We start from the raw sequence: 20078 nt of genomic DNA, 5'->3' as shown, positions 1-20078 counted from the left end.
GGACTTATTTTGATACACTGAGCTCCTCTCTCCTCTATCTTTCCATCTTTTTCATTTATGTGCATCCATGTCCCAGAAATGCTTGTTACTAACCTAGCTCTGGGGAGTCATTCCCCGGAGTCCTTATGTTCTTTTTTCCCCAGCATGTTCCCTTGGATCAGAGAGGCTCCGAAATCAGGGTAGCAGCTGTCGCCATGGTCCCGCTACACGTTCTGTGATGCCATGTTCAACTGCTACACTGCTACGTCCTGCTACGTCCTGCTACGTCCTGCTGTGCCTTGTAATGCCGCACAGCGTCCTGCTATGCCATGAACTACTACAAAGAACTGCTACAAACTACTAATTTTTTCTATTTTTGTTATTGCCACTCTTCATTCTAACCCCAACCGGCCCGTCAGACACCACCTACCAAGAGCCTGGGTCTGACCGAGGTTTCTGCCTAAAAGGAAGTTTTTCCTCGCCACTGTCGCACTGTTGCTTGCTCTGGAGGAAACTACTAGAACTGTTGGGTCCTTGTAAATTCTGGAGTGTGGTATATCTGTAAAGTGTCTTGAGATAACTCTTGTTATGAATTGATACTATAAATAAAATTGAATTGAAATTGAATTGTATAAATCATAGATAAACAGTAACATCACTCAAAGAAAGGTACTGCAATGGCTGGGAGACAAAACCAACTGCGTGGAAGGTAGCTACACTGACCACCATCACTGGGAAATGCACTGCAAATCATGCAACACATCTGGTCATTGAGACTGATTTCTGCATTAACTGCCAGAAACGCAAGGAGGTTACTACAACCCACTATATCATGCTATTCAAGCTTGTTCAAATCCTTCTCAATGAGACAGTAACACTTGTTGGAGATACCGGGAATTGAACCCGGGGCCTCATACATGCGAAGCATGCGCTCTACCACTGAGCTACATCCCTGACACTTTTCAGATTTCAAACATGTTTGTCAGTAGTCTTTTTCTCTGCTGTGGTTGTGTGTGTGTTGGTCCTCTTGTGACGCACACCCGCCGCCATCACAGTCACGGTGGTGGTTGTCGTCGTTGTGTTCGTCGCGGGCCTCTTGTGGGTTTTCTCCTTTTTGTACCTTGGCTTCAGCGGAGACATTGCGAGCGGCACCGCCGCTCACGAGAATCCGATGCAGCTTCAACTCCAGAGTCAAACGACGGGCCATGCTGCAGCTGCTCCCCCGGCTGTGCCGAGCCACGTGCAACAAGTGCACAGAACCGAAACAAGATGACGTGAAAAAAAATGACAACAACAAGAAGACAAATGTGTCTAAAGTGTATATTGTGTGTGTGTGTGTGTGTGTATGTAATAAAAATAATTAGTGGACTGATGTCAAGCCTTTAGTTTTCTTTTTTAACCTCCCTTTCCACTCGCCTTTGCCTTTCCTGTTTTTACTACAACTACAAGCCACTGGCCAGAATCCCAGGGACTCAAAGGCAGGACGATGCGAGGGTAGCAGAACTAATACGACCGATTGAGTGTACCACCAATGTCAAGGGTCCCTGTGACCTGAAGGACAATGCCACGGGTCCCTGGGAACCGAAGGACAATGTCGCGGGTCCTAGGGACCCAAAGGACAAGGCCACGGATCCACGTGACCCAAAACGACAATGTCACGCGTCCCAAGGACCCATAAGGCCATTGCCACGGGTCCCTGGAACCCGAAGGACAACGTCAAGGGTCCCCAGGGACTCAAAGGCAGGACAATGCGAGGGTAGCAGAACTAATACGACCGATTGAGTGTACCACGGGTCCCTGGGACCCAAAGGACAATGTCAAGGGTCCCTGTGACCTGAAGGACAATGCCACAGGTCCCAAGGACCCATAAGGCCAATGCCACAGGTCCCTTGAAGCCGAAGGACAACGTCAAGGGTCCCCGGGACCCAAAGGACAATGCCACGGGTCCTTGGGACCCGCAAGGCCAATGCCATGGGTCCTATGGACCCGAAGGACAACGTCAAGGGTCTCCGGGACCCGAAGGACAACGTCAAGCGTCCTATGGACATGAAGGACAATGTCAAGGGTCCTATGGACCCGAAGGACAACGTAAGGGTCCCCGGGACCCGAAGGACAATGCCATGGGTCTTTGGGACCCGCAAGGCCAATGCCACGGGTCCTATGGACCCGAAGGACAACGTCACGGGTCCTATGGACCCGAAGGACAATGTCAAGGGTCCCCGGGACCCGCAAGGCCAATGCCACGGGTCCCTGGAACCCAAAGGACAACGTCAAGAGTCCCCGGGACCCAAAGGACAATGACACAGATCCTTGGGACCCAAAGGACAACTTCATGGGTCCCCAAACGACCCATGGGACCCAAACGACAACGTCATGGGTCCCCGGGACCCGTAGGAAAACGTCAAGGGTACCTGGGACCCGAAAAGGAACGTCAAGGGTCCCCAGGACCCAAACGACAGCGTTGTGGGTCCCAGGGACCCAAAGGACCACGTCAAGGGTCCCCGGGACCCAAAGGACAATGCTCTGGCTACCTGGAACCCAAAGTACAACGCCACGGGTCCCCGGGGACCCAAAGGACAACACTATGGGTAAAACTGCATGGATCTCCAAGACCCGAAGGACAACAGAAGGGTTAAGAAGTGCCTGGCTAGCTCAGTCGGAAGAGCATGAGACTCTTAATCTCAGGGTTGTGGGTTTCGAGCGCCACGTTGGGCGGTTGTGTTTTAGAGAGTGTGAATGCCTGAGTTCTGCACCGTATCCGATGGCTGTATTGGGGTGGATCGGCAGTCAATCGCAAGATTAGCAGTTCTATCCCAGTGTAAAAATCCCTGAAATTTACCAGACTAAAATGTGCCTGCATTCTACAATTATGGCTTGTGCTGCCCCCTGTTCCTCAGATCAAACTAAAGTCTGGTGACAATCCATGTTCAAATTCTAAAACTTCAACTTATTGTTCTAGAACTGCAACTTAACATTCCAGAACTGCAGCTTAACATTCTAGAACTACAATGTAACATTTTAGAACTGCAATTAACATTTTAGGACCGCAACTCTTAAAATCCTACAACTTCAACCTATTGTTCCAGAACTGCAACTTAATATTCCAGAACTGCAGGTTTACATTCTTGAACTTTGAACTAACATTCTAGATTGACAGCTTAACATTCTAGAAATTAAACCTAACATTCTAAAACTACAACACAACACTAACATTCTAGAACTGCAACTTACCATTCTAGAACTAAAATGAAACCTTTTAGAACTGTAAGTAACATTTTGGGACCGCAACTTACAAATATTCTAAAACTTCAACCTTTTGTTCTTGAATTGTAACTTTACATTTTATAATGGCAGCTTAACATTCTAGAACTACAACATAACATTGTTGAACTGTAAGTAACATTGTAGGACCATGACTCCTAAAATTCTAAAACTACAACCTATTGTTCTACAACTGCAACTTAACATTCCAGAACTGCAGCTTAACATTCTTGAATTTAAACCTAACATTCTAGAACTGAATATTAACATTCTAGAACTCAAACCTAACATTCTAGAAATTAAACTTAACATTCTAGAACTACAACATAGCATTGTAAATCTGTAAGTAACATTTTAGGACCATAACTCTTAATATTCAAAAACTACATCTTATTGTTCTAGAACTGCAACTTAACATTCCAGAACTGCAGTTAAACATTCTAGAACTTCAACCTAACATTCTAGAACTGCAGCTTACCATTCTAGAACTACAATGTAACCTTTTAGGACTTTGAGCAACCTTTTGGGAACGCAATTTGTAAAAATTCTAAAACTTCAACCTATTGTTCTTTCTATTCTTTCAGGGATTTTTATACTGGGATGGAACTGCTAATCTTGCTATTGACAGCCAATCCACCCCAATACAGCCATCTGATACTGTGCAGAACTCAGGCATTCCCACTCTCTAAAACACCACCGCCTAACGTGGGGCTCGAACCCACGACCCTGAGATTAAGAGTCTCATGCTCTACCGACTGAGCTAGCCAGGCACTTCTGAAGTTTTGAGTTGCAGTCCAAAAATTTTACGTAAAAGTTCTGAAATGTTACAGTTCTAGAATGTTACTCTGCAGTTCTTTTTATAAATTGCGTTCCCAAAAGGTTGCTCATAGTCCTAAAAGGTTACATTGTAGTTCTACAATGGTAAGCTGCAGTTCTAGAATGTTAGGTTTAAGTTCAAGAATGTTAAGCTGCAGTTCTGGAAGGTTAAGTTGCAGTTGTAAAACAATAGGTTGTAGTTTTAGAATATTAAGAGTTATGGTCCTAAAATGTTACTTACAGTTCTACAATGTTATAGTTCTAGAACCCAACATGGGCTCAAACCCACGGCCCTAAAATTAAGAGTCTCATGCTCTACCGACTGAGCTAGCCAGGCACTTTTTAACCCCTGAGTTGTCCTTTGGGTCCTGGGGACCCGTGCAGTTTTACCCATAGGGTTGTCTTTCGGGTCCCGGGGACCCTTGACGTTGTCCTTCAGGTTCCAGGGACCCATGGCATTGGCCTTATGGGTTCTTGGGACCTGTGGCATTGTCCTTCGGGTCCCGGGGACCCTTGACGTTGTCCGTCGGGTTCCAGGGACCCGTGGCATTGGCCTTATGGGTCCTTGGGACCCGTGGCATTGTCCTTCGGGTCCCGGGGACCCTTGACGTTGTCCTTTGGGTCCTAGGGACCCGTGGCATTGTCCTTTCGGGTCACGTGGACCTGTGGCGTTGTCCTTTTGGGTCACAGGGACACGTGGCGTTGTCCTTCGGGTTCAAGTCCCTTCATGGTTAGATATTTCTGTCTACATCCAGAAACAGAATGGTAGCATCTTGGTTTGGACTCTCTAGCTCTGCTTTCCATGTCTTTTTTGCAAGGCCAAAAACATATGCAGTCCCTACAAACCATACACAACCAGGTAGCCCATCCAAAACTCTCCCAATAGTGCTTGATTTCGCGTGGTTTGTTTTTCGGAATTTTTTCTTTTTAAACAGTTAAAAAGCAGGCCGGTTAGCTAAGATTGTTTGAGTGTGGTGCTAAAAATGCTAAGCACCGGCAGACACTTTAGGAGTTCTAAAATCGCCAAACCCTAAGCCCAAGGTCACCTATATCCACCTTTTGTATGCACAAATCGGCCATTAACGCAAAACAAGTCTCAATCTCTATAGCTCTGCTTCCCATGTATTTTGTAGCAAGGCCCAAAACACAGTTGTAAGGTTGTCTGCTCAGCAAGTGCAAATATGAGTCACAGGTAACTGATGTGCCTAGCATTCAATCTATTTCCTTCAACAAAAGCTAACTGGCCACCTAATTAGTCTGCCTTTTTTACAAATGTTACCTCGCTCCTGAATTTCAGATAAACCATGGCAATTCAGATTTGGAAATATTACTTTATTTTTTGCAGCCATGTGGACTGATGGACAAGGCGTCTGACTTTGGATCAAAAGATTAAGGGTTCAAGTCCCTTCGTGGTTAGAAACTCCTGTCTACCTCCAGAAACAGAATGGTAGCATCTTGGTTTGGACTCCATAGCTCTGCTTTCCATGTCTTTTTTGCAAGGCCAAAAATATATGCAGTCCCTACAAACCATACACAACCAGGTAGCCCATCCAAAACTGGCCTAATTTTTTCAAACACTTAAAAAGCAGGCCAGTTATCTCAGATGGTTTGAGTGTGGTGCTATTAATGCTAAGCACCGGCAGACACTTTAGGGGTAATAAAATCACCAAACCCTACACTCAAGATCATCTGTTTCCACCTTTTGTTTGCACAAATAGGATATTTATGCAAGTGAAGAAGTTCTTGTATCTCAAAGGCATATGAGGTTGCATACAGATGGAGAGAAGGAGGAGGAGAGAGGTACCTAGTGCATCATGGGAAGTCCCCCGGCAGTCTAGGCCTATAGCAGCACAACTAAGGGATGGTTCAGGACTCACCCAAGCCAGCCCTACCTATAGGATTTATCAAAGAGGAAAGTCTTAAGGCTACTCTTACATGTGGAGATGGTGTCTGCCTCCTTAACCCAAACTGGAACCTGGTTCCACAGGAGAGGAACGCTCTGGCTCCCATTCTACTTTTGGAAAACTTTTCCCACATCCTCTGAATGCTTAGCTAACTAAATGACTTAAGTTGGCCAATAATTGTTGCTTTTTCATCTTCGTTGTGATTGTTGTGCGACTTCAATATCATATCATATCAATATTATGTGGATATTATGAAAGAAACTGTCAAGCAAACACTTGCAACACTTTTAAAGGTTCCATGGTGTAATGGTTAGCACTTTGGACTCTGAATACAGCGATCTGAGTGCAAATCTCGGTGGAATGTGTTTTTAAGCCACAGTATAAGTGAAAAAAATCAACCTTTCAACTTTCCACATTTAGTTTAAAGTAAGCTTACAGGTTTAATGTCCTTGGCCATTTAGACTGTAAACAGTACATTGGTGGGGGCATGTTGAGGAGTCACCTGGTTGTGAATGTAACTTGAAGAAGCTCCACATTTGACAGTATTGACTGGAAGTGATAGGCTTTGAGTTACATGGGGGATACACACTTTGCATTCAGTCACCATAAAAATTAGGTATCACTGAAATTTGAACTTGTGTTGCTGCAGTCAGAGTATACAGTGTTCATCCTGAATGGGTCAGTATAGTGCATCAGAATTGCTTGTTGAATGGTCTATTAGCTTTGGAACCCCCCTTTCCCCACAGCTTTCAATTGTTAGATATGGGTGGGGGAGTGGGCACTGTGTCCAACCCTTTCTGTGTAAAAAAAAACAACTAAAGTAGTCTCTTGGATGAGAGACAAAACTTCTGCAGAGGACCTTTTTACCAAGTCCTGTTGCCCTTCAAGGTTCAAGGAGTCTTTATTATCCCCAGGGGGCAATTTGTTGTGCAGCACCATGTAAAATAAATAACACAAAGGTTATACAAGACAACAGCCATACATCTAGAAATAAAATAAATACGTACTACACGGAAGTCCATACCTCACATTGACTTATTAAAAAAGCCTATAGCAGCAGGGACAAAAGAGGTTTTGTGTCTGTTTATCCTTGTCCAGACGGCAACAAGATGAAGCAGATGTTCAGGGGGTGACTAGGGTCTGCCAGGACTTATTGGGCCTTCTTGAGGGACCTTGTCTCATAGACAGACTTTAAGTCAGTCAGAGGGTTGTGAGAATTCTCGCCACGCACCTTAACTATACATTGCAGCCTGTTCTTGTTTTTAAGCGTTGGGGCAACGTTATTAAAAACTGACAGCTCCTCACTAAAATCATAAATATTAAAACAATTATAAAAAGTGTTGTCATTTGAGAGGGCAAGGTGTGACATGCCATTGAGGCGGATCAGACACTTCTTAGGTTGCATCCCCATCGTTGTTTTCACACCCTCCCATGCAGGACGTGAGTGGCCTGTGCTCAGCATGTTCTCAGCTTTGTCCTTATTATTAAGTTTTGTAAGCTTAAGTTCCTTTTTAGCTTGTTTTTGAAGTACTCTGTATTGAGTCATGTTACCTTGGTTGAAGCTAATATTTCGTTGATTAATTATGCTTTTGAGAGATTTGGAGACCCATGGTATATTATTTGGACATAAGGAGATGGATTTACGAGGGATGACTAAGTCCTCACAGAAGGTTATGTATGCAGAAACAGTCTCTTTGAGCTCATCAAGGTCCTTACTAGGGATGAGCGAGTACAGCATTATCTGTATCTGTATCTGTATCTGTTTACCACATGAATTATCTGTATCCGGATCCGTACTCGGACTGGGCGGGGCCTAAACCGGAAGTGGTCAGATTTAACCAGGAAGTGGGTCGGGTTCTCTTGAAATGTGCGGGGCTTTAACCGGTATGTTATTTAAGCATGCAATTGATATGAGTTGATCAAAAATTGTTATATTTATTGCTGATTTGAAAACTATTTACATGACAGCATCGAGCTTCAGATCAATGGTGTTGTCATGGTAACAAACAAACTATATACAGAACGTTTTGCAACAATGAATACAACACATGCGGTTGCAATTATGAAGTAAAATGTAATGAACAAGAGTTTTCATACTCAATATAACTTTCTTTTTTTAACTTTTTATTTTTTTATGATCAGTGTGATTTTTTTTTTTTTGGTTCTTTTTTATTTTTTTATTTCCACACCAGGTATGTGTGTGTGTGTGTGTGTGTGTGTGTGTGTGTGTGTGTGTGTGTGTGTGTGAGTGTGTGTGTGTGTGAGTAAGAGAGAGACACAGAGAGAGGGGGGGGGGGGGGGGGGGGGGGGCAGCTGACAGTAAAAAAAAAAAATCTCCGATGGCAGAGACGTACTGGAGTCGCATTTAAAACAAGCAGCATGAAAAATTGGTTCAAAATGCCATCCTAGTTCTTTGCTCAGATTGGCTGCCAGTTTCCCTGCTGCGGTGGCCCAGCCCCACTGTGGCATCCTGATCATCATCACCAGCCAGGAACTGATCCGATTCATCCTCAGATTCCTCACCAGCATGCAGTGACCTGATGATGGTGCAGGGCCATCCAGGAGGGGGATGCCCTCAGAGATGGAGGCGCTGGGTTTTGAGGGCGCCCGTGTGACCTCCTCAAAAGGACTAGGAACAGTGAGCATGTCTGATGCTAACCCCCACTCATTTGGATAGATGATTGTAGAATCTTTACCCATGTTAGAATGCCAAGCCCTGCGCTGCTCCACCAGCCGCTGGAGCATGTAGAAAGTATTGTTCCACCTTGTTTTTTCATCTGTTATGAGCGTGTGCTGGGGGAGGTTCTACTGTGTTTGGAGCTCATGTAATCTGTTGCTGGCTTTGCTTGAGCAATGAACATATGATCCTGGCTTTGGAGAGAAGGGATGATTAGTGATGAAATCATAATTAATGGTGATTAATGATGATACAATGAATAGAAAGTTGATTAGTTCTTACTTTAAAGCATAAGTCTGGTTCCACTAGGGATTGAACCCAGGACCTTCTGCGTGTAAAGCAGACATGATAACTACTACACTATGGAACCTCTGACGTACTGTCATCTTTAACATAATCGGAACAATACAGTAAAAATAATGGCTGGCGGTGAGGTTCTGAAAAGACATGGGCTTTTATTTCATTGTTTGCATTCAATTCTTTCTAAAGACTTTTTAAATGACAATTGCCAGGTGGTACCAAATACATAGTTCTTACTTTAACCTCTGTAATACTGTTATTTTTAACATAATCAGAACCATACTGTAAATAAAATGGATGGAGGTCAGGTTCTAAGAAGTGAAACTAATGCAAGAGCACTGAAGAAGTCTTTCAGGTAGACAAAAGGCTCGTTCGAGATGAGCCAGTTCTGCGCAGAATCGATCACCGGCGGTCGGCGCCCGTTGCATGCCGGTTAGATTGATCCCGACTTGATCCCGACTTGCTCTGACGTCATGCACACGTGGGCAACGGAAATCTCACGAGAGCAAGGCGGCCGCAGTTCTGAGACGCAGGCGGCGCAGTTGCTTTTCACCGACTGCAAGAGCCAGGCGGACCCAGAGCATGCTGGGAAACGCCGGCTTCTCAGCTGATTTAACACCTGATTGGTTTACAACATGATGACGTTTTATGTAAACTTTTTTATCGTTTTTGAATCGGAGGGATTTTAATTGCTATTTGTCTGATTTAAAGACTTATTCTGTCCAGAACACATGTTGAGGCTGATAGAGACGTTTAGAAGTCAGAGAGACTAAATCTGATCAGATCACGTATCATCTACAGTGTGTTGTTCATTAAAATCAGCAACAGATCGCATGTAGAGCGCTTGGCCAGCTACTCTGTCATAATTAAAACAACTGGAGACTGTGTACAAGCTGATATGTGGGTCTGATTATATTTTATTAAATCGGAATTGCACCACAGTGTTTTTGTCACTTCCTGTCCAGCCTGAAGGCGGCTGGAATCGGCTGGAAACTGTCCGACTTCACCGCAGCTTTCTGTCACCGCCCCCCGCTGCTGCCGCCTGCTCTCATCCACTTTACAGGCGAGGCGCAGTTCATCTCGAACAAGCCTAATATGTCTTTGGAACATGTTTTTTTTGATTGTCGAGTATAGTTCACTCCAATTTTTAAGACTTTTCAAGGGACGCCTGCCAGGTGATAACAGGACATAGTTCTTACTTTAAACCTTAAATTTGGTTCCACTGGGGATTGAACCCAGGACCTTCTGCGTGTTAAGCAGATGTAATAACTACTACACTACGGAACCTCTGTGATATGGCTTTTCTTTACATAACCTGCATATAAATGTGACCTGAACCATAGACTGTAGAATTAGCTGTACTGTAGCTCCGGTTCTGAAAAGTGAAAACATGCAACGGTGAACGAAGTGAAGTGAGGTTTCTTTTCAGCACTGTATCCAGGCTGACGGATGGTCACAGCTCTATTGAGCCAAGTATTCCCATAGCTCTTAGTAGTAACGACTTTATGAGATTCGTCAATGATAAAATTACAACTATTAGGAGCAAAATTCACCAAGACCTGCCTTTAACTGGCACTGACTTTTCTCTAAAGTCAGGAACCTTAGAAACATCAGTGAAACCAGATACGTGTTTAGACTGCTTTGCTTCACTTGATATTTATCAATTTAATTCAATTATTTCTTCATCTAAACCATCAACCTGCCTCTTAGATCCCATCCCGACTATGCTACTTAAAGAAGTTTGACAATTTGTCAACACTTCTCTACTAGATATAACCAATCTGTCTTTATTAACAGGCTATGTACCACAGTACTTTAAAGTAGCTGTAATTAAACCTCTTCTGAAAAAGCCAAACCTTGATCCAGATGTTTAGCCAACTATAGACCTATATCCAACCTTCCATTTCTTTTTAAGATTCTTGAGAAAGCAGTCGCCAAACAGCTTTGTGACTTTCTGCAGAGCAACAGCTTATTTGAGGATTTTCAGTCAGGATTTAGAGTTCATCATAGCACAGAGACAGCACTTGTGAAAATTACTAATGACCTCCTAATTGCATCAGACACAGGACTTATCTCTGTATTGGTGTTATTAGATCTTAGTGCTGCATTTGATACCATCGACCATCTTATCTTATTATAGAGATTGGAACATTTAATTGGCATTAAAGGAACTGCCCTAAGCTGGTTTAAGTCTTATTTATCAAATCGATCTCAATTTGTGGTCCAAGATTGTTGAGCTCAAACGGCTCACACATTATGATTGCAGCCTTCACAGGAAGAAACAATTAGTCAGAAAGAAATAGCAACATTATAATTAGCCTGCCCTGCAGGAAAGCACACCAGCTTACAAATTACCACATTGTCTAGCTAGCAACTAGGTATTTACACTGTTTTTAAAGAGCACTTTGCGGTTTTGTTTTACTTCGGTTGCTAAGCAACCCAGCGGCGGTATCATGTAGTAAATACCTTTAACTGTCTATGGCAAATACAGATGTTTCATAAAAACAGTAAAAACATGCAGGGCTATAACATAACCTTATGTCTGCACTAAATAACCAAAACAGTGGCATTAAGATGGAATTTTTTAAGTGTGTAAAGTCCTGACCATTCCTGACCGTGAATTTAACCTGGGCCCGCGCGGTGAGAGCGCTGAATCCTAACCACTTGACCATCAGGGAGTCACATGTATCAAGTTAATCTTTGGAGATGTGAGTTTCGTTTTCACTTACTGGAATGACACATATTGTTTTAGGAGAGGAATGGCGCCTGGCTAGAGCTTCAGAAGGCAGGCCATGACAGATTACACATCTGTCACATAGTCAGTTTAGTCTTAAATACCAAGTCTCTTGCTGTCCTTGACTAGTCGGCCACCCCTGCTTTGCATCGCTCCACGTAAGTAGAAAGCAATCTATTATGCACCTTTGCATTGCACTAAAATGTCAAAATTTTGACCTGAATCCAAAATGACATTATTTGACACTCACATACATTGCTTTTCAGGTAGAAAATGTTGGTTAGGGGTTTAGTTACTGCTTGAAAAAATGAAAAGAATTGTTATTGAGATGGAGGCAGATGAAGTGTTTATGACCCATCCAATGATGACAAAGGATACTCCACTGTCGGGGGTCTGCTTTAAAGGAAATGGTACTCTTTAAAAGTGTTGGGGTTCTAGTGTTAAACAATGAGGAAGAATCTGACTAATCTAAATCAACCAAAACAAGTCCAGGAACTTACTCTTTCAAATGTTACACCTGAATATGTCAAGTCCTGACCATTCCCTGACCGGGAATTGAACCAGGCCGCGGCGCTGAGATCGCCAAATCCTAGCCACTAGACCATCAGGGAGTCACATCACCAGATTTATTTTTGTAGATGTGATTTCCTTTGTGTTTAATTTAGCATCTTTCTCTCTTTTCTCTCATTTCCTCTTTTTTCCTTCTTTTTTCTTCCTTTCCTCTTTTTCCTTCTTCCTCCCTTTCCCCTTTTTCGTCTTCTTCCCCCCATGAGATTATTGCTCCCCAGCTTTGACGCAATGGATAACGTGTCTGACTACAGATCAGAAGATTATAGGTTGACTCCTGGCTAGCTCGTAGTGCTCTTTAGCAACAAATCCCTTCTTTGTCATTTCCAACTTTACCCCCCCCCCCCCGGACAAACTCTACAAAAATGTACATCTATAAACAGCCAAATGATGAGTAATTATTGTTTCAAATGTGTGTAAATTCATCTAAGCCACTAAGTGTCAGTCAACTACAGCAATAATCAAGCTCTTGTTGATGGTTTTCTGTTTTTGCTTGCTAATCATTTTTCCTTGAAAATAAATGTGTCCCTGAAGACAGAATCAGCCGTGCTAGATAAACCATCCATGAAATTTTCAATTCTTAGTCAACAATCAGGGAAAGCGGGAAAATATCAGTAGAGTTGATATTCAGAGTTCCCACTATGCTTTCACCACAACAAGGCCCTACTGCCACCAAGTGGCCATGATCGTATAGTGGTTATTACTCTGCGTTGTGGCTGCAGCAACCCCGGTTCCAATCCGGGTCACGGCAACTTTGTAAAGCTAGTTCTCTGTTATGCCTCCAAATTGTTCCATCCTCCGCTTCATTTTACATTGATAGAAACTGCAAAGCAGGGGGGGCCAACTAGTCAAGGAACAGCAAGAGACTTGGTATTTAAGACTACAAACTGACTATGTGACAGATGTGTAATCTGTCATGTCCTTCCTTCTGAAGCTCTAGCCAGGCGCCATTCCTCGCTTAAAACAATATGAGTCATTCCAGGAAGTGAAAAGGAAACTCACATCTACAAAGATAAATTTCATAGACGTGACTCCCTGATGGTCTAGTGGCTAGGATTCGGCGCTCTCACTGCTGCGGCCTTGGTTCAATTCCTGGTCAGGGAATAGTCTGGACTTGAAGGATTCAGGTGTAAGATTTGAAAGAATAAGTTCCTGGACTTGTTTTTGGTTCATTTAGATTTGTCAAATTCTTCCTCATTAGTTTAACGTTAGAACCCCAACACTTTTAAAGAGTACCATTTCCTTTAAATCAGACCCCCGACAGCGGATGTATCCTTTTGTCATCATTGATGGGTCATAAACACTTCATCTGCCTCTATCTCAATAACAATTCTTTTCGTTTTTTTCAAGCAGTAACTTGTGACGGAAAATTACATTTAACCAATGATTTTCATATCAATTGTTCATAATAAGATCTCCAATGCCTCTCAGAATATATAACTTCTGTATCTTTCCTCAGTGTCTTCTCCTTGTAGGAGACAACTGGATTTGTTATGACTTTGCATTTTCCCACCAAGGACAAAATGGCCTAAAGTCTGACAGAAACAGTTGTCTAAAGCTGTGTTTATCATAGCAGGTCCCAGGTCAAGACCATAGCCTATCCAAGAGACAAGATGTCCTTATTCAGCTAAGATACAATGACCGGTCAGGAAACTTGGACACACAAGGGGCAGATTCAGAAATACGTAAGAGCTCCAACCGTCTGCCTGAGGTCCACTAATTGTGTAACTGGTTTCCAAACAAGGGTTGGTTTTCCTCTGGGGGCATTGGATATAAAGAAGTGTATTACTGAATGTATTCAAACAGAACTGTTTGTGACTCTGTAACTCTGTTCATTGTGAAAGCTGTTCTTGTCATCAAATTGTTTTCTTGAGAAAACAATTAAACCTTTTCACCAAATACCAAACCTGTAATTCAGTTTGCAGCCTGTCTTTATTTTGTTTCAACAAGGTCTCTTCTCCAATCCAAAATTCCTCCTTCGCTGTAACAAGAAACATCCACAACAAACTTGGCGTTGTCGGCAGGATTTCAAGGAGGGATCAGATCGGGACTCCACCGGTGACTGATGACGGTGCACTCCAAGGAACTGATGGTCACCTGCCTCTAAACCTCGCCAAACATCTTTGAGAGAGAGGGTCAGAAACCACGGAGGGCTTGCTGATTCAACTCTGAAATCCAAAGACAAGGAAGCAATTTCAAACAGCGGGGGTAAGTTAAAGTTTCAATTCTGTCAGATAAATTATTTAAATTGGACATTGAGACGGTTTGTGAGACAAATATTGACTGTGTTTTAACTGAGGGATTCGGTGAAAGTTATCTTTTGTTTTGTACAAAACAGGTGAAAAGAGAAGCTAGTTTTTTTCCCAATTCTTTTGGTCACACTTGGCTCTATTTCACAACTTTTGTCTGTAATTCTCTATTCTGTCGGGGCTTAACTCTATCTCCCCCACCTCTTCTTTTTTTTCTTGTTATGTATGACAAGAAGTATTATGCTTTTGGGTCGTCTGTCCATCTCTACATCAAAATCATTTATTCTTTATGGATCCCTGAAGGGAAACTCTGGAAAAGAGCACTCCTTCGAGCTGGAGTTGAACCAGCGACCTAAGGATTTCAGCGTTATACCTCTACAGTCCTCCACTCTACCAACTGAGCTATCGAAGGGCATCCATCTAGATGAATGCACTTCCCATTGTTGTGAATGTGAAAACACAGGACCCCCTGGAGGGAATTTCTGAATCATCAGGGGCTGTAGCTCAGTGATAGAGCGCACTTTCAGTCTCAATGCCCAGATGTATTACAAGATTTGAAGTGAACTTTATATAGCACAGTGATGGTGGTATAGTGGTGAGCATAGCTGCCTTCCAAGCAGTTGACCTGGGTTCGATCCCCAGCCATCGCAGTAGCTTTCTTTGAGTTGTGTTACTTGCTTTTTTTACAAGAAGTCAGCAGAAAGGTTACTTGCCCAACCTGGTTTGATAAAATCTCTTTGAGCTGCATGATTATGGCCAAAATGATAACGACAATTACTATCAATATGGAGATCACGATTAATTATCACAACTATTTGTTGATTTTCTACTCCAAAGCGCTGAAGGTTTCATCAAACGTTGAACCTCAGGTTAACAAGGAACAATCTCAGCAAGGTGATTAATTGATGATTCTAGTTACTTCACCAAGTTCAGCCCAAATGATACAGCTGTAAGACATCACATTGGTTGTCTTCCAGTAACGTAAATGAAAAATGGCAGTGGTGGGATTGAACCCACGCCTCCAGAGAGACTGGAGCCTTAATCCAGCGCCTTAGACCAATCGACCACATTACCTGCAAGCAAATGGCATCTTTGATGGCGGCAAAGGCCACTGATTTGCAAAGTGTATAGCTGTAAATCTGCTCCTTAAAAACAATAACAGGTCCGGGACTCCTTTCCCTCTTTTCTCTTTTGGCTTCTTCATCACTCTTCTTTGCGCTCGTTCCCACTTGGACCTCCACAGGAAATAAAAGATGGCTCGTTCCAGGTCACAAATCACTTAAAAAAAGAGCTGATGAGTAATCAAAGCTAAAATCACTGCCTTTTTTAAAACACCAATGTGAATAGTCAACATGTGAGCAATCAGGAAGGTCACATAAAAGATAGCTGTTGGAACCTTGGTCCTTCTCCAACCTTCCCTCAAAATGTGAATCACAGATTTTCCAGCCCTGGGCAGGTTAAGGAGAGCAGAGTGGCGCAGCGGAAGCATGCTGAGCCCATAACCCAGAGAACGATGGATCCAAACTCTCCTCTGTTAATTGCTATGAATTCTTTCTACTTTTTTCTGAGATAGACTTAGACTTATCTTTATTAATGCTTTTGGGAAGACTCCCGCAAGGATATTTTAATATCACTGAATAAAAGAAGAAACCTGGGTAAAACATGTAATGTTAATGTTGTGTATGGCTTAAAAACCTGTAAATGAAACTGCAGTGGCTGGAAATCAAACCTGGACCCTGCACTGCTATGGTATGAATCATAGTCAAAAAGTAACACACCTGTTCCCTTTCTGCTGGAAAATACAACGTTCACTGCAAATCTTGTAAGACAGAGTTAAAATAAATGATAAGAAAGACATTGGTGGAGACTGGTTTCTTCCAGTACCTATGAGATAACACAATATTGTTTATGAAGGCACATCTGCGATTTGGTATACTGTGACGTGTCATTGGTTTGCTACCACTCTTGAAGAATGCCTCTCGTTGTCGGCAGGATTCGAATATGCATTCAAACATTTAATTCCTATTTTTAGTGAACTTCAGCACCACTGTATGCATGTATACTTGCATCCATTTTCAAAATGTAGGCCAAGTATGTACAGCAGAAAGCCCCATTTTATGGACACACAGCAGACCTACAATGAAAGTGTAATTGCACTGCTATGAAAATAGTAAGAACCTTCTTCATCACAAACCTGATGGTGCAGTACTTGATCCACATGGATCCACTTGCTGTCCCTCTGGCTGTTCCTCTCTCTGTCCATTTATGTTTTCTTCCTCCTCACTCTCTTCTTCATCCTCCTCACCCTCTTCTTCATCCTCCTCACCCTTGTGAATATCCTCTCTGTGTCAGAGCCCTCCCTTTCATCACACGCCCTCTCTCCAAACTCCCAGAACTCCTCTGGCTCTCCCTCTTCCTGCTCTTCAGTCCCTTGATTTGTTTCTCTCACTGCTGTTTTTCTCACTTTTTGTTTACTAGGGCGCTATATCGCTTCCTCGTTTCATGATAAATATTAGAAGAAGATAAAACGTAGGAGTATGCATTACATTTCCCTCCCTACTCAACACGGGCATAAAGCCTGTCAATTACTTTACACAAATGTAGCTATTTGTTATTGCAATGCAACAGCAAAGACTAATGAAGTTACGTGTTAACATCCAGAGATGCCAAAAGTACTCACTTCCCGTACTCAAGTAGAAGTAGACTTAATTGTGTTAACAAATACTCTGGTAAAAGTAGAAGTACTGATTTAACTTCTTTACTCAAATACAAGTAACAAAGTACAGGCTTGGAAATTTACTTAAAGTATGAAAGTAAAAGTAGCCTTGCTGATGTTACTAGAGAGCATAAAAGTAAAAGTAGCCTTATGAATGACAAAGCTCCCTGGACCAGACATATGTTACTAGAGAGCACACTGAGAAACTACAGTGGACATGGAGAAAAGACTCTTTATTCTTTATTCTTTATTTGCCATTGCCTACATTTTAAATGGCCGTCTGCCAATAGGCCTAAAACATATATAAACATATAGCCTATTTATATTGACAGAGACTGGGACTCCAGGTTAATAAGATTCTGACCGAGTAGAAAGATATGAATTGAGTTATTTTGTGAGAAGTCTGTGTATGTTCCCATCCAATTAGATTCAATTTGGTATTGATGACCAAAAATAATAACTAACTCCAGTGAAATTATTTGAAACTTAATGAGGACTAGATTAGGATTAAAAAGATGTAAAGCTGATTCTGGTTTCCAACCTGGTCCCAGGTGTGTCTGTTAACACACAGAAGGAGACAACTTCTCTCTGTTGATGCTTCATTACAATCAAGCATCAGTATAAAGATGGGAGGGGGGGGGGGGCAGCTCTGCTATGGCTGTGTGTGTGGTAATAAAAGAAATAAATAACAATGTAAAGGCTACCGTACATAATGATGTTGATACAAATCTCAGCTGATTATCCTTCGGGCAGCTAGTCTCTTTTTCTTTTCTCTCATTTTTTTTCCATGGGGTGTGCGCGCCCGCTCGCGGTGTGAGGCGCGTGTCCGCGCTATTCTCCGCTATTCCCAATCACTCCTGATACACGACCTTTAGTACAAAACTAAAGTAACGAGCCAATTTTGTAAAATGTAAGCAGTAGAAAATACTGATATTCGTTTTAAAATGCAAGGAGTACAAGTAAAAAGTCGCCAAAAAATAAATAGTAAAAAATCAACTTGAGTACAGTAATGAAGTGTTTGCACTTCGTTATCGAAGTATTTGTACTTTGTTACTTCCCATCTCTGATGACAGTAAAGATTAATATGTACAGGGTTTGTACAAGCGCTATATAAATACATTACATTTATATGGTTTGCATAACTGCACCTTCTGATAGACATAAGGCCACTTGGGTTATCTTTGGGCTGCTCTATGGTCTCCTGCAGAAGGATAAACCCTAGAGTTGGCTCACTCCAGATTATTTAAGCATCAAACGTCCCTGGGTGGACTTGAACCACCATCCTCTCAGCTAATAGCCGACTACGCTGACCTATTGCGCCACAGAGACTACGCCTCCCTGATGTTTTATGAGAGGGAGCTCGATCTTTAAGCCACAAGCATTTGCTTTATGGCTTTTTGAGGTTGAGCTGCACATGTATGCTTATCAGGCTATTTTCCTGTTACTCAGAAATTGGGGAAGCTGACTCATGCTGAAATGTAGAAGCTGGACGTGCATTGTATTGTTCTTAAATGTCAATTGAATTCTGACTTTGAATTCAAATATTTAGCATCCAAAAACATTCACATGAACTCGCAGATCAATTAATGAGATTTTGGGGGTCAAAGGTTCAATGTCAAGGTGACTGTGTCCTCATGTCTGTCCATCCGATTCTTGTGAATGCAATATCTCTGAACGCCTAGAGGGAAGCACTTTAAATTTGGCATACATAACCTCTTGGAGTCGCCGATAAACTGATTTTGACCTTGGAGGTCAAAGGTCAAGGTTACTGTTTCATTATGTCTCCAGAACTGTATATGTATTTCTCCTGAACTGGTGAACTTGGGTGATGTAAAGCCCCGGTGGCCTAATGGATAAGGTACTGGCCTCCTAAACCAGGGATTGTAGGTTTGAGTCCCTTCTGGGGTGTTTTCAGCAGAGTGGTGCAGCGGAAGTGGGATGGCCATAACCCAGAGGTTGATGGCTTGAAACTATCCTCTGATAATCCTATTTTGCTGGTGACACAATGGTAGACACTCTGAAAGGGTGATGCAACAAGAGATGATGACCCTCACCCTGATTTCCATGGTGAGATGAGTCATGATATAACTGCTGGAAAAGTTGTTGACAGCCCATGAAAAGTGGCAAGTCATGTTCGCCACAAAATAAATAGTAAAGTAAAATATCTAAAAAAACTACTTGAGTTCAGTAACAAAGTATTTGTACTTCGTTAATTCCCATGATCAGTATTGCAAATTAGACTTCATTTTAAGAGCATGTCCCACATTATGAGTTGAAAATATTGAAATTTTTGAGTGAATTACTCCCTAATTTTAAGATGAAAAATATTGAAATATTTTGAGTTAATTACTCCCTAATTTTAAGGTGTAAAATATTGACATTTTTGAGTGAATTACTCCCTAATTATAAGTTGAGGAATATCAATATTATAAGATAAAATTAAAATAATTTAAGGCAACTGTAAATCTAATTTTTATTTTACGTATACTTAAAAAATTTAATAACATCACTTAAATATGTTTGTGTAATCTGTTACAAAATAATTTTGGAGTTCTGTGAACTTATTAGGGTTTACAGAGCAGAATATGTGGGTGTGGGACGCCCGGGTAGCTCAGTTGGTGCATGTCATTCCCTCTCTCTCTTCCCTTACATGTCTTCAGCTGTTCTATATAAATAAAGACCCAAAATGGACAAAAAAGAATCTTAAAAAAAAAAAATGTATAGGTATGGTCCCCTACCATGCCACAGTTTCTCCAGCAAATGTTGGGAGCATTGCAACATTGATTAATGGTTAATATATTTGAAAGTTTTTCATTTAATTTTCTTTCATTATATTCAATCTAGTACTCTTCTTATTAAAGCAACCTTCTTTATA

At 42.1% G+C, this 20078-nt stretch overlaps 5 non-coding genes across 5 annotated transcripts; all 5 read right to left on the bottom strand.

The window, feature by feature from the left end:
• Positions 1–861: 861 nt before the first annotated feature.
• trnaa-cgc (transfer RNA alanine (anticodon CGC)) lies at positions 862–933 on the bottom strand. Its single transcript has one exon. It is a non-coding gene; the product is annotated as a tRNA-Ala (tRNA).
• A 3004-nt stretch (positions 934–3937) lies between these two features.
• On the bottom strand, positions 3938–4010 carry trnak-cuu (transfer RNA lysine (anticodon CUU)). Its single transcript has one exon. It is a non-coding gene; the product is annotated as a tRNA-Lys (tRNA).
• Positions 4011–8934: 4924 nt separating this feature from the next.
• Positions 8935–9007, bottom strand: trnav-uac (transfer RNA valine (anticodon UAC)). The gene has a single exon. It is a non-coding gene; the product is annotated as a tRNA-Val (tRNA).
• A 1144-nt stretch (positions 9008–10151) lies between these two features.
• On the bottom strand, positions 10152–10224 carry trnav-aac (transfer RNA valine (anticodon AAC)). Its single transcript has one exon. It is a non-coding gene; the product is annotated as a tRNA-Val (tRNA).
• Positions 10225–14811: 4587 nt separating this feature from the next.
• trnay-gua (transfer RNA tyrosine (anticodon GUA)) lies at positions 14812–14899 on the bottom strand. The gene is given in 2 exon segments: positions 14812–14847; positions 14863–14899. It is a non-coding gene; the product is annotated as a tRNA-Tyr (tRNA).
• Positions 14900–20078: the final 5179 nt, after the last annotated feature.

Source organism: Etheostoma spectabile, unplaced genomic scaffold (assembly GCF_008692095.1).
Source record: "Etheostoma spectabile isolate EspeVRDwgs_2016 unplaced genomic scaffold, UIUC_Espe_1.0 scaffold00002084, whole genome shotgun sequence".
NCBI classification, from domain to species: Eukaryota; Metazoa; Chordata; class Actinopteri; order Perciformes; family Percidae; genus Etheostoma; species Etheostoma spectabile.
Note: the sequence above shows the minus strand (reverse complement) of the source record. Positions and strands in the feature narration are given on the sequence as shown.